Here is a 10,709-nt window from a genome sequence, read left to right as displayed (position 1 = left end):
ACTAGTGAGAGGTGGCAAGTGTTAGACTGGTACCCCGACCCTTTAACTCAATGTTTCAATTACGTACCAGTTTTGATTCCTAACCTTTGACCAACACAAATTAATTCGGCAACCATGCTCCAACTTGAACACAGCGATTGTTCCAGGGTTTTTCATTGCTTTGGTTGTTGTGATCCGTGTTCCGATACTAGGAATTGAGCTGTTCAGGCTGCATAGAAACGTAATCCTTTTGATAATGTCATGGAACTTGTAAAGACAATTTTCAATCTGGCTAGACTGTTCATCAGGATTTCCTCGATTGCTGAACTTCAATCACAGAATCCCCCGAAATGAGTTTCGAATGCACTTTTTGTGTCTGCATGGTTGGTTCTACAAACACAGCAAAGACGAATATCTTTATACTTAATTATTTCGTATCTAGGGAGTATCAAATCTTTCAAGAACCACCCTATTGTGAGATCCAAAACCCTGGGTATTTTCTCCTTTGCAAAGAATCTCAGCTAGCATTCTAAAGCAAAACCAAGACTGGGTGACTTATGCCCCATTTTGTAAGATTGGATCATCATTGTTACCCCGTCAGTAACTTCCGAAACTGTCACGCACGATAGAGACTGCCAGCTGTGATTTTATGAATTGCCTGTAGCAGGCCAGTCCCTAGTCATGAAACAAGTTCGGTACACCCGGAAGTTCATCTCCTTCCGGATGGACTTGTCAAAACATTGGACCATGCGTGCTATTTATACGGAAGAGTTACATTTTTATCTTGTGCGAAGGTTTACGGTTTTTTTTGCAGCATAACTTAATTTCTAAGTTGAAAGGTCAAAATATTTAATCCTATTTTCTGCCATTATTTTTCGCAATTCTTTTCTTCAGATGCATTTATTTAAACAAGAAACAACAACACTGTTCTAAGTCTATTTCGATTGTTCTTCAAATTGAGCTTGAACATATATGTACATGTAGTTAAAACGGGTTGTATAAGTAATTTGAAAATATAGCCCGACAAGTTATTTTATTAACTGAATTGTATCTCATGAGGACAAACGTGGAAAGTGAATTCTGGCTCAGGTGCTCCCTCCTATATGACCACAAATGCTTCGAAGTTGCGTCTGTACTAATTGGTCATCGATATGGCCATGGACTTGGTAAAGGTGTTTTATAAAACAGATTTCAGTAATCAAGGGGCCCCGATAGAATGTCATCAGGGTTACTTTAAAAAGGGCCTACATTGTGTACAATAATATAGTTTTAGTCTGTGTGTATCGAAAGCAATGTGATTATTTGAAATTAAAGGAAGTTACTTTTTTTACCTTTTGTCCACATTTCCAGGGGCGGATCCAGGATTTTTTTCCCAGGGGTAGTCACTCAGACCTGTGAGATTTTTTTATAGGCCTATCCGGTTGTCTGGGACAGACAGACGCATAGGTAATGCATTACATTGTTACTGATTTACAAATAATCTCCCTTACAGGATGTCATATTTTTTACTAGTTATAAGTGTTATTTCACTTTATTTATGTATTCACATAGTGTTGTTATTGTTGTTGTTATTTTTATTATTATTGGTGTTCAAGCAGGGGGTTGACCCACGGAACTTCCATCTGGATCCCTGCCTGCTTCCGCAGTGAGCAATAGTGATAAAATTTAACCTGCCATTGTATTCAACCGTAACTTATAAACATAACGTCAGGTTAGATTTAGAGTTTAAATGGTTTTTATCATGCTGGTTCGAGTCTTTTTTTTTTGTTCATTCATTTTTGTGGTTAAAAGGCAACCATTGTCTGAAGTGATCGGCCGTGGCCTATTTTCACTGAATAATTTCAGGTACCCACTGGTGACTTTAGGCCAGCCGACCATTCTGAACAAACGTATATCAACGAAGGCCTGAGTGTCTTCCCGCCTAAAATAGTTCAAAGGCCGCGTCCAAGCACCAAACAGCCTTCTGTGAAATGCAGTCCCAGTCTCATTGTCCTATGACCAGTACCGAATGTTAGAAGACTCAACCAGCGTTTGTCTTTATAAGCCATGAAAGGCTTATACATGATGTTTCTTTTACTTACGTGATTCCAACGCACCAAATGGAGCACTTCAATTGTTATGATTTAACTGTATCGGCTAAATGACTTATTCGTAATACGTCCTATCATTAAAAGTTGAAATCAACTGTTAGATTGATAAGCGTAACGTTCTTGCTCTTGGAAGGGCTTTTTCCCTGTGGTATTGATATGCAGAAGGTCGGGTCAGGTCACAGTAGGTATTCAGACTGCATACCCGTGTGCCGGTATTAAAATGCCTGCATGGAAACTAAACGACTGGATAGGATTTTAACTGAATATGTGAAATAACCCTACTGCAATTCTTTCATAAGAAAGTTAGGTAATAAATTTGGTATGTTGACCTTTCGAGAACAGTAGAAGATCGTTGTTCAATGTTGGCAGCATGACCTCCGGTTTTTTATGCCGAGTTTCACCTCTGTGCAGAACACTGAGAAGCCTTGTTTAAAGGATCTATAAAATGAATTTTTAAGATTCATCTTTTGTGCGTCTTTATACTTTCCTTTAATGTAAAAAAAACTGTTTGAAATAGTTTTAGAGTTGAATGTATTGAAATTTTGCACTTTTTAAAGGTTAACGATGGTCTAGTATTTTTCTGGACAAGTGAGGGCAACGTCGCCATGATGTAAACAAGGGAAGACATATTCAAATTTTAACTCCAATTTTTCTCACTGATATCATTTCTTAGGAAAGGTTGCTGCCTGGCTTATTGCCATAATAATGAAACAGCAAAATATGAAGAGCCATCATCTTTTGTGCAAACGTCAGTGCAATTTTGAGGTTCAATGCCTGGGATGACTGTGACATCACAGCTCTATTCTAACACAGATTAAAAATTGGAAAACCAAATTGAAAAAAGATGCAATTTTAAGAGTTGCAATAAAATAATTTTATTTCATGAAACCTTTAAAGTGAATCCCTAATTTGTCAAACTTCAAAAGGATGTTTGATGCCCATTTTATCACTTTAATGAAACTATATATGAAAATTGCATTTGGCCAGGTGGATTTGGCTATCATTTACAGTTCCTGTTTTACAGTTTTCAGGTTTGCACCGCTTACAGTGATGCCAACAATTGAATGGGTTCCATGATTAATGGTTTATCTACGTATCTGTGAGTAAGATAAGAAATTTATTTTATCTGGGCCAATGCCTTTGTTCAGTAAAGCCAAAGTCCATCCTTGGAACCGTACAAACAAGTTTTGTGCTCTTGTGCGTTTAAAATAATATCCATATCGACAAACGAGTACTATTGGCATGTGGGGAAAAGTAATTTCAACGATTGTCCATGCAGATTTTGAAAACTAGTTTACATTATTTTATTGTTTCGAAGATAGCCAGCGTTAGAGTAAATGCAGAAATTCCCCGGTGCATTTAGTGAAAACAAATGACCATGGTTCTATTCATGTCAGGAAAGAGTCTCATTCGAATTCTGCAATTAGAATTTTGAAGTTTTAAGATTATTTTTTATTTGGTATTTCCCGCCAAAGCTTTTTGCATCGTCGTAGTTCTAGTAGATCAAGAATCCCTGCTTGCACTGTGACCGCTTCATATTACTGCATACAGCAGTGTTTAGCACTACAACCAAAATGAACGTTTTAGAAAGTACATGCGTGTTTGGGGCATGGAGATTATAAATTAAAGTTAGTAATCTCCCCGGCGTGACCCGCGACTCCACTCAGTAGGTTACCTTTTTGACCCGGGTGCGTGTATTCTTTCATAGTCACGCCCACTCCTCCATGCTTGGCTTGTTTTCAGAGGTTTCGTTGGGTTCCAAGCTGCACTTGCAATGACTTGCAATTGATATGTCAAGTTATTTGAATTGACGATTTTGCGCTAGCTGCAGTTTTTTTGCCTTGGGAAAGAAGTAGAGAAGCAACATGTGCTTGCGTGTACGTGCATAGTGTATGTACTGCAACCCATCAACAGTTAAAAATCACAGAGGAAAGTGTGCGGTCACAAAATGTGTGTGCATTCCTTAGGCCCAAACTTCAAGCTGCAGTGGGTAAAACCAGTTTATATTTTTGACGCAGATCTGATTTTAGGAGGATGTTAATGTTAATGTTACACAGTTTTCTGAAACGTCGTTAGATTAGATGTATATTCGAGTTAACAGTTATGCTTTCAAAACACTGGTGGAACACTGTCCGGGCCGGACAGACTCTGAAATGGCTGGAAATAAACATACCGAGTGAGGTCAGGGATGTCGATTCGTGCTCAGCTAGCTTCGTGGTGCTTGCAAAGAGGTCAAAGGTCCTAGAAGATGGACGGCAGCACTCGCCCCAACTTGGTATGTACATGTACATGTACATACATGTACAGTGTACGTGTTCATTTTGCTATACATGTACATGTACATGTAAACGATGATCACTGGAAAGTGTGGTGCGATCAAGTGTCTTGAAGCCTCCATTCTTGAAGTAATACTCACATTTGTAACCTTTCTTTAACAGGATAATACTTTAGCACCTTTCCCCCGTACGCGTTGTGAGTCTTAAAATGTGTGTTTTCGGATGGACTGTGAAGTGCAGTGGCTTATCTAAGCACTGTGATTGCCAAATTCCAATGTTGCTTAATTAAGTTTCCATCTTGCGTATCGAACCTTTGAACACAGTTATTGACCCTTGACCCAGTTTATTACCGGGATAAGCATTGTTTCCAGTCATCACATTCTCGCTGTAACAGTGAAGAAACACAGTGGAGTAAATGACAACGTGGAAACAACCTAATAAAGGGAAAAAGAAAAGGAAAGATGTCCGTTAAGACAAAAACAGTTTTAAGTTTTATGTCCATCTCTGATCAGTGGTTAAATCTTATGTTAACAACCAGTTAGGAATGTGCAGTGAGATTAAGAGAGGTGGAAGTTACTGTTTTGGATCCAGCATTCTGGCCAAGCTGCCAACGAAACGATGAAGCTCTTCACTGTGCAGTGAGATGGAGATGTTTTGCAATTGTCTTGAAGAGTCGACATTGCACTCATCTCGGTCTGATTGCGCAGAAACCATACATCGATGCTGTCAAGAAAGCAGGCCGAAAAAATTCCAATCTCTCTGACTGAGTGTTTTGACACTGCGTACGAGTACTGATGTCAATTCTTTTTACCTTCGTTATTGCGGTAATACTAATGATTAACATGTCAAGTTATATGTACTGCTTGCAGCGTTGTCATACATGAGACAACAACATATTTTGAAGTGTGAAAGTTCATACATAGGTATTTGGGAAATCCCCTGCTGGAATTATATTTACCTAGCTGCATGAATAACATCACTAACATCAGATCAGTTACCCGAACTGTTTGTTTTCCGCATTCGAAGTTCCATGGACATTTAAAAAATCAATTTACCTGGAAAATAGCGATCGTAAATATGAAGACCAATCTTTGAATTTTACTTTGTACATTGTATGTGACTTATTTGTCATTATGTGGATATCTAGTGAGTTACCAGTTGTGTACATGATAAACAACTAAAATATGCGTCACTCACTCAATATAAGGCTTTAAGTATAGGCATGCAAGCTTGTGATAGCAATTGGACATCCGGAATAAATAATTTATGCCCATAAATTCGACTTTCACTTGCAGTAAAATGATGTCTTTGACCTGCTGCAGACGTGCAAGTCTTAAATATTCATCTGGCCTATTTTGTGTGTCCATTTCCTTCTTTTCTATCCATTTAGCCTGCTATTTATTGATTTGTTTCTTTGAATCCTCTCTGGTAATGAACATAAATTTCTCCAAACATTTGCATTTATTTTATAAATTAGGCCAAAGAAAAGTTCCTTGCACCCGAGGCTTGGTCGGTGTATATGTATTGAAAAGGGAAAGTTATTCTCAGAGTGGAAATTGTGACGAAGTGGTCCACTAAGCTCAGGCAGCTTGCACAGGAGCCATTTAACCTTGTCTAGCTTTGTTGAATGAACCGAAGAATTTCGTACTAAAGCATACCCCCATTACCCACTCCCTTTCTCGCAAGGGTTCTGTTTTATTTGCTCCATGCTGCAGTTCTCTCTGTACGCATCCTAATTTATTCCGGCATTCAACCACTAATAAACAGATGTCAACTTAGAAAGAAGCTTGAAGTTACAAACGTAACTCCACACACCTTTTGTGATTCTAATTCCTTTCAAAGGTTTGCCTCAAAACCGTTTTTTCTGTCCGCTAAATTGCACAAAGAACAAGTGTTCTCCAATCATTGTTCCGACAGGGATACTCTGTCAAGGAGGAGGCATGACTAACAGGCACAGAGGTCATTTAACTGAGCGGTGTGCATCATGTTACAGACTGTCTTGTTCGGAACATCAGTGGACATAGGACCCGATTGCCTACCACTGTTCAAATTCTAGATAACCAATATTACGTACTCAGCGACCCATGCAAATTAATTCAACATAGTGCGTGTTTAAAGGTGCACTTTTTGGTGGTAGAATCTGCGGTCAGTGAAGTTTAGCTGTGAATGTGGGAAATTTACTCAGCCTCAGAAATCTTCTCTGAAATCGTGTGAACGGCCGTTCCCCTTGTTTTGGGCAGTTCTACCTTTAATCGAGGGATTCTACCTTTAATATTGGGATTACGATGCGGTGGAATATTCGTCAGTTCTTGAAGCGGTAAATCATGGAGGTAGGAAATGGGGAAACTAAATGAGGAAACAACACCAGAATTCGAATTCAAAGACCAAGATTAGACGAAGAAATTATTTTCTGATGCACCTTTTTAACTCTTTTATGAATACTCCATGCTCACTTTCACCATTTGTAAACTTGTGCACGCCATGAAACAGCAACATGGTTCTGGTGTTCATACTTAAATCCTCAACCTCATTTATTTCCTTTCAAAGGCCTTGCATATCTCCATGAGGCATATAAGCGCGGCAGCAGGGCACAATAGACGTGTAAAATGGTGAGGCTTTTGTTATCGCTTCGTTCGGCATGTTAAACTATGCGCAACTGGCCAATGAACCTGTTCATTCCCAACACAATAGTGTTTTAGGGATGATAGTTTATCTTCGAGGAATAAATTTAAAGGAAAATTATATCGGAAAGAAATTCCTATATTTGTGCAATTTTTACTGCCTCGATTCAAAGTTACGTTGATTCACCAAAATTACACTCCGTGGACTCCGTGACATTTTATCCTGTTCACTGAAATGTGACCCGTCTTGGTTAAAATTTTCCCACCCCCAAACTTGAAATGGTCTGCCCCATAGCTCTCGACAGGATGTTTGAAAAGCGCGTATTTACCTAATCCCATTCATTATATTCCTGCAATAGGTCAACGGCTGGACATTTTGGACATCCTTCATGGGCCGTGCCCTTGGCTGATAACACAAGCGATGTGAATTCGTTGGTACAACATTACGACGTTTTGGGGGTTTTGAGTGGTTTGCACAAGCGGAGCTGTCTTGCCAGTGTTCAGTACACGCTTGTTCACTGTGGATAGAAAGGTTAACGTTTGGAACCGCACAGCATCATTATGCTGGCATGGTAAGAGCTAGCCTACATGTATTTTAGAAATTTCCTGTTCACTTACAAGTCGATGGTTGATGGAAAAAGTTCTCATTATATTTCTCACAATTAAATGTGTTACTGTGCATACTTGCATACCGACCCATTTTCCCTATATCAACGATGTTAAGTAAATTTGGTACTTGTTTTAACAAGTGTTTTGATGAATCTTCAGTAAATTTTTTCAGTCCAGAGTGATATAAACGTGCAATCGTCATGATCGTGGTGTGATACGAATAACATTGCTGACATTTTCAACAAGTCCAACTTAATGTGATGCGGTTGGCTGCGTTTCATGAAGTCTGAAGGCTTGTTACATTTACTTGATCTGTACAAGCCGCTGCGGTAACTTCTCGCAATTTGCATTTGCCGATTTATGTTTGTTGGTCGGCTTATCAGCTAGATAATAAACCACCAACCCTCCGAAAAGTACTCTTCGTGTGTTATCCCTCAGCTCAAGGAATAACCTTTAGACCTTTTATTGATCCCTATGCGTCCGCTTAGTGTACTGTGTAGGTCACTTATGGGCAATCCTGATATACCATTATCAATGGCGCCTCGGGAACTGTTTTGGCGGTTCGCCTAAAATGTACAATGAAGCCATATGCGCATATCACACTATGCCTTAAGTGCTACTTGTCCTGGATCGAACCATTCCGTGCTGTGTAGTCCAACAAAAGTCCGCAAGGGCCCTTTATATTGGCCATTGTGTTGTGTTGAATGAAATCGGCCATGGGCATGTCCAATATGAGTACGAATTGTGATTGCTTCAACAAAAATGCGCATGTACTCGAGTACCTCACCCATGTCATTGTGAGTGGGCTTGTGCAAGTCGTGTGCGCTATGACAAAAAGCTCTGTCCCCAAACCTGGATTGACCCGAGAACCACGCCATTCTTGCTTCACTTCGAGGTGTGTAAGTTTTGTCCCAACTTTATCCATCGCCAACTTTGGGCACGCCCAACCGTCATTATCCATAATCCATCAGAACTAAATATTTATTATTGCGAGAACTGGGCTGTTACCCGTTTTAATGGTAAGGGTAGCTAGTTTTTGCTGTCTCCCCTTTCGTCAAGTTTTCCTCTTGCAATCTGTCATTTTTCATTTAATGTGATCCTTTTTTCTCAGTTGATTAATTTTGCAGTGTACATGTATATTGCAAGACTACTTGCCCGCGCCCTGTCTTTCATTCAGTATTTCCACCCAAAGTTGGGCATGCCAAACTGTTTCAACATAGTTGGGCATGCCCCATCTTGGCACTTGACAAAAATTTGGGCAGTGCCTGATGTCCACGCAATATTTGTGGGGGTGTGAGAAATTAAAAATATTTGAATTAGTTTTCCAACTTTGGTTTCACTTTGTCGGAATTGAGGTGTTTTACTTATTTGTGGTGACTGGTGATAAGTGATTAGGAAACCGTCGTTAGAAAGGACGTGAGAAATGAGGCTACACGACTATGGCTTGGATGCTTCAAAACGTACACACGTACAACACCTACACACGAAACTTAGCCAGGCACGAAAGTTAAGGTATCCGGGAGTTTCATAGCCAGTAAGGTGTCCAATTTTTGGTATTTTTTTTATTTGGTATTTTATACTTATTTTTATCCCCTAAAACTAAGAAACGTTCTAGTGAAGTAGAACCTCTTTATATTATCTATTAGTATTTTAAACGGCAGGCCTTCAAATCATGAATGTGTTTAATAAGCTCCATGGTCAAACCAGCCGAGCCAAACGCGCTCTATCAATCCCACGAGGCGATCGTCTTTCGCCAGGACCCCTCGTTTATCACAAGTCCCTCTGAATAATCAGTGCTGTCTGCATTATGTACGAGTATTTACTTAGGCTTTCTATTGCTAAATTGAAGCATGTTACCATAATAATTGAAGGCGTCTGTACCGTCTTCAAAGTTCAAACAACTGTGCATATGAATAGATCTGTATTCTGTCCTTTTGTACAAAATGGAACAGCTCAACTAGAAAATGTTCACCCAGACTTGTTATAATCGCACTTCTTCATCGACTTTGGGTGTAAGAGACTTTGGGATATTTTAATTTTTGAATTGTTTCCCCGGCACACAATTTTACCATTTTATTGCCAATGCTGAAACAGGTCAAATATTGTCCGTCTATGTACAGCATCAAGTCACCGGTCAGTTAGGCCTTGTTAGTGAATTTAGAATTAATTCGTCAATCGCTCGTGACTATCATCGCAGAATTTTAAAAAAATAACGGGACCATGATCTAATTTAGGCGAGAACATGTGTTAATGTGCGTATTTGCTTGTGCTGTACTGTACGTTCGAACCAGGACTGCACATAGTAATACATGTATACATAATAACTGTACATGTAAATGTACGTACATGTATATTTATAGAGATCGCGTAGGTTAGTCCCCACCTGCCTTACCAAGTGCTGCTATGCTTTCTGACCTTTGACCTTGCGCCCCAAATTACGAAGGGGTTGCTGAATTTCTGCCATTATTTATTGTGGCGGTTAGTGGTTACCAAAGCGACCCGCACCAAACAACGGAGAATGCCGCGCATGGCAAGAGCGCGGCTTTTTAGTGTCCGTGGTTATTCCAAGGTCGAATACAATTTGCCAAATCGACAGTGTGACGGTTGGTGCCACATTAGAGAAAGAACATATATTAATGGTGCCATCATGGAGGGGTACTAGCAGTGGAAACGTTACATTTATCCCATTCCTCAAAATTGCAAAGAATTGCGAACATATCATTCTAAACATACCTTTTCGCAGTGCAGCTGTGTTGCTCACCGAAGTTTTCGTTCAGTAAGTTAAGTCTGTCTCAGCATGATTTTAGTAATGACAGTTACCCTGTGATGGCACTATAACAAAAAAGAAAGCATCGACTAGTCTAACTATAAACTTGTACTCTTTTCCAGTTCCTCATTTGAGGCATTTGACTTTGGCCTAGGCAAGAACTTCAGATGCCAGGTGTTGTTTGTAAGGACTACACGAACGGTCAAATTCAAGGACGTGCCCAGTGTCTCCGTACATACGTAGCGAATGTTGATCGAGGGCCGTCAGAGACACGCGTTGATATGAATGCCTGTCTGGCTGGCTTCTGTAAATCACGGAAGAAGAGCGGGCGGTCTGTCAGTTTAATAGTATAATACCACTTTTTCAG

At 39.8% G+C, this 10,709-nt stretch overlaps 1 long non-coding RNA gene across 1 annotated transcript; it reads right to left on the bottom strand.

Annotated features, from left to right (window-relative positions):
- Positions 1-453: 453 nt before the first annotated feature.
- Positions 454-10,409, bottom strand: LOC147798433 (uncharacterized). Its single transcript, XR_015426220.1, has 3 exons — positions 10,309-10,409; positions 4,923-5,068; positions 454-4,779 (listed from the first exon to the last, which is right to left on the bottom strand). It is a non-coding gene; the product is annotated as an uncharacterized LOC147798433 (long non-coding RNA).
- Positions 10,410-10,709: the final 300 nt, after the last annotated feature.

Source organism: Acanthaster planci, linkage group LG08, assembly GCF_054643075.1.
Source record: "Acanthaster planci isolate LZ-2023a linkage group LG08, COTS_SCS, whole genome shotgun sequence".
Taxonomy (NCBI): Eukaryota; Metazoa; Echinodermata; class Asteroidea; order Valvatida; family Acanthasteridae; genus Acanthaster; species Acanthaster planci.
This window is presented reverse-complemented; position numbering and strand designations above follow the sequence as displayed.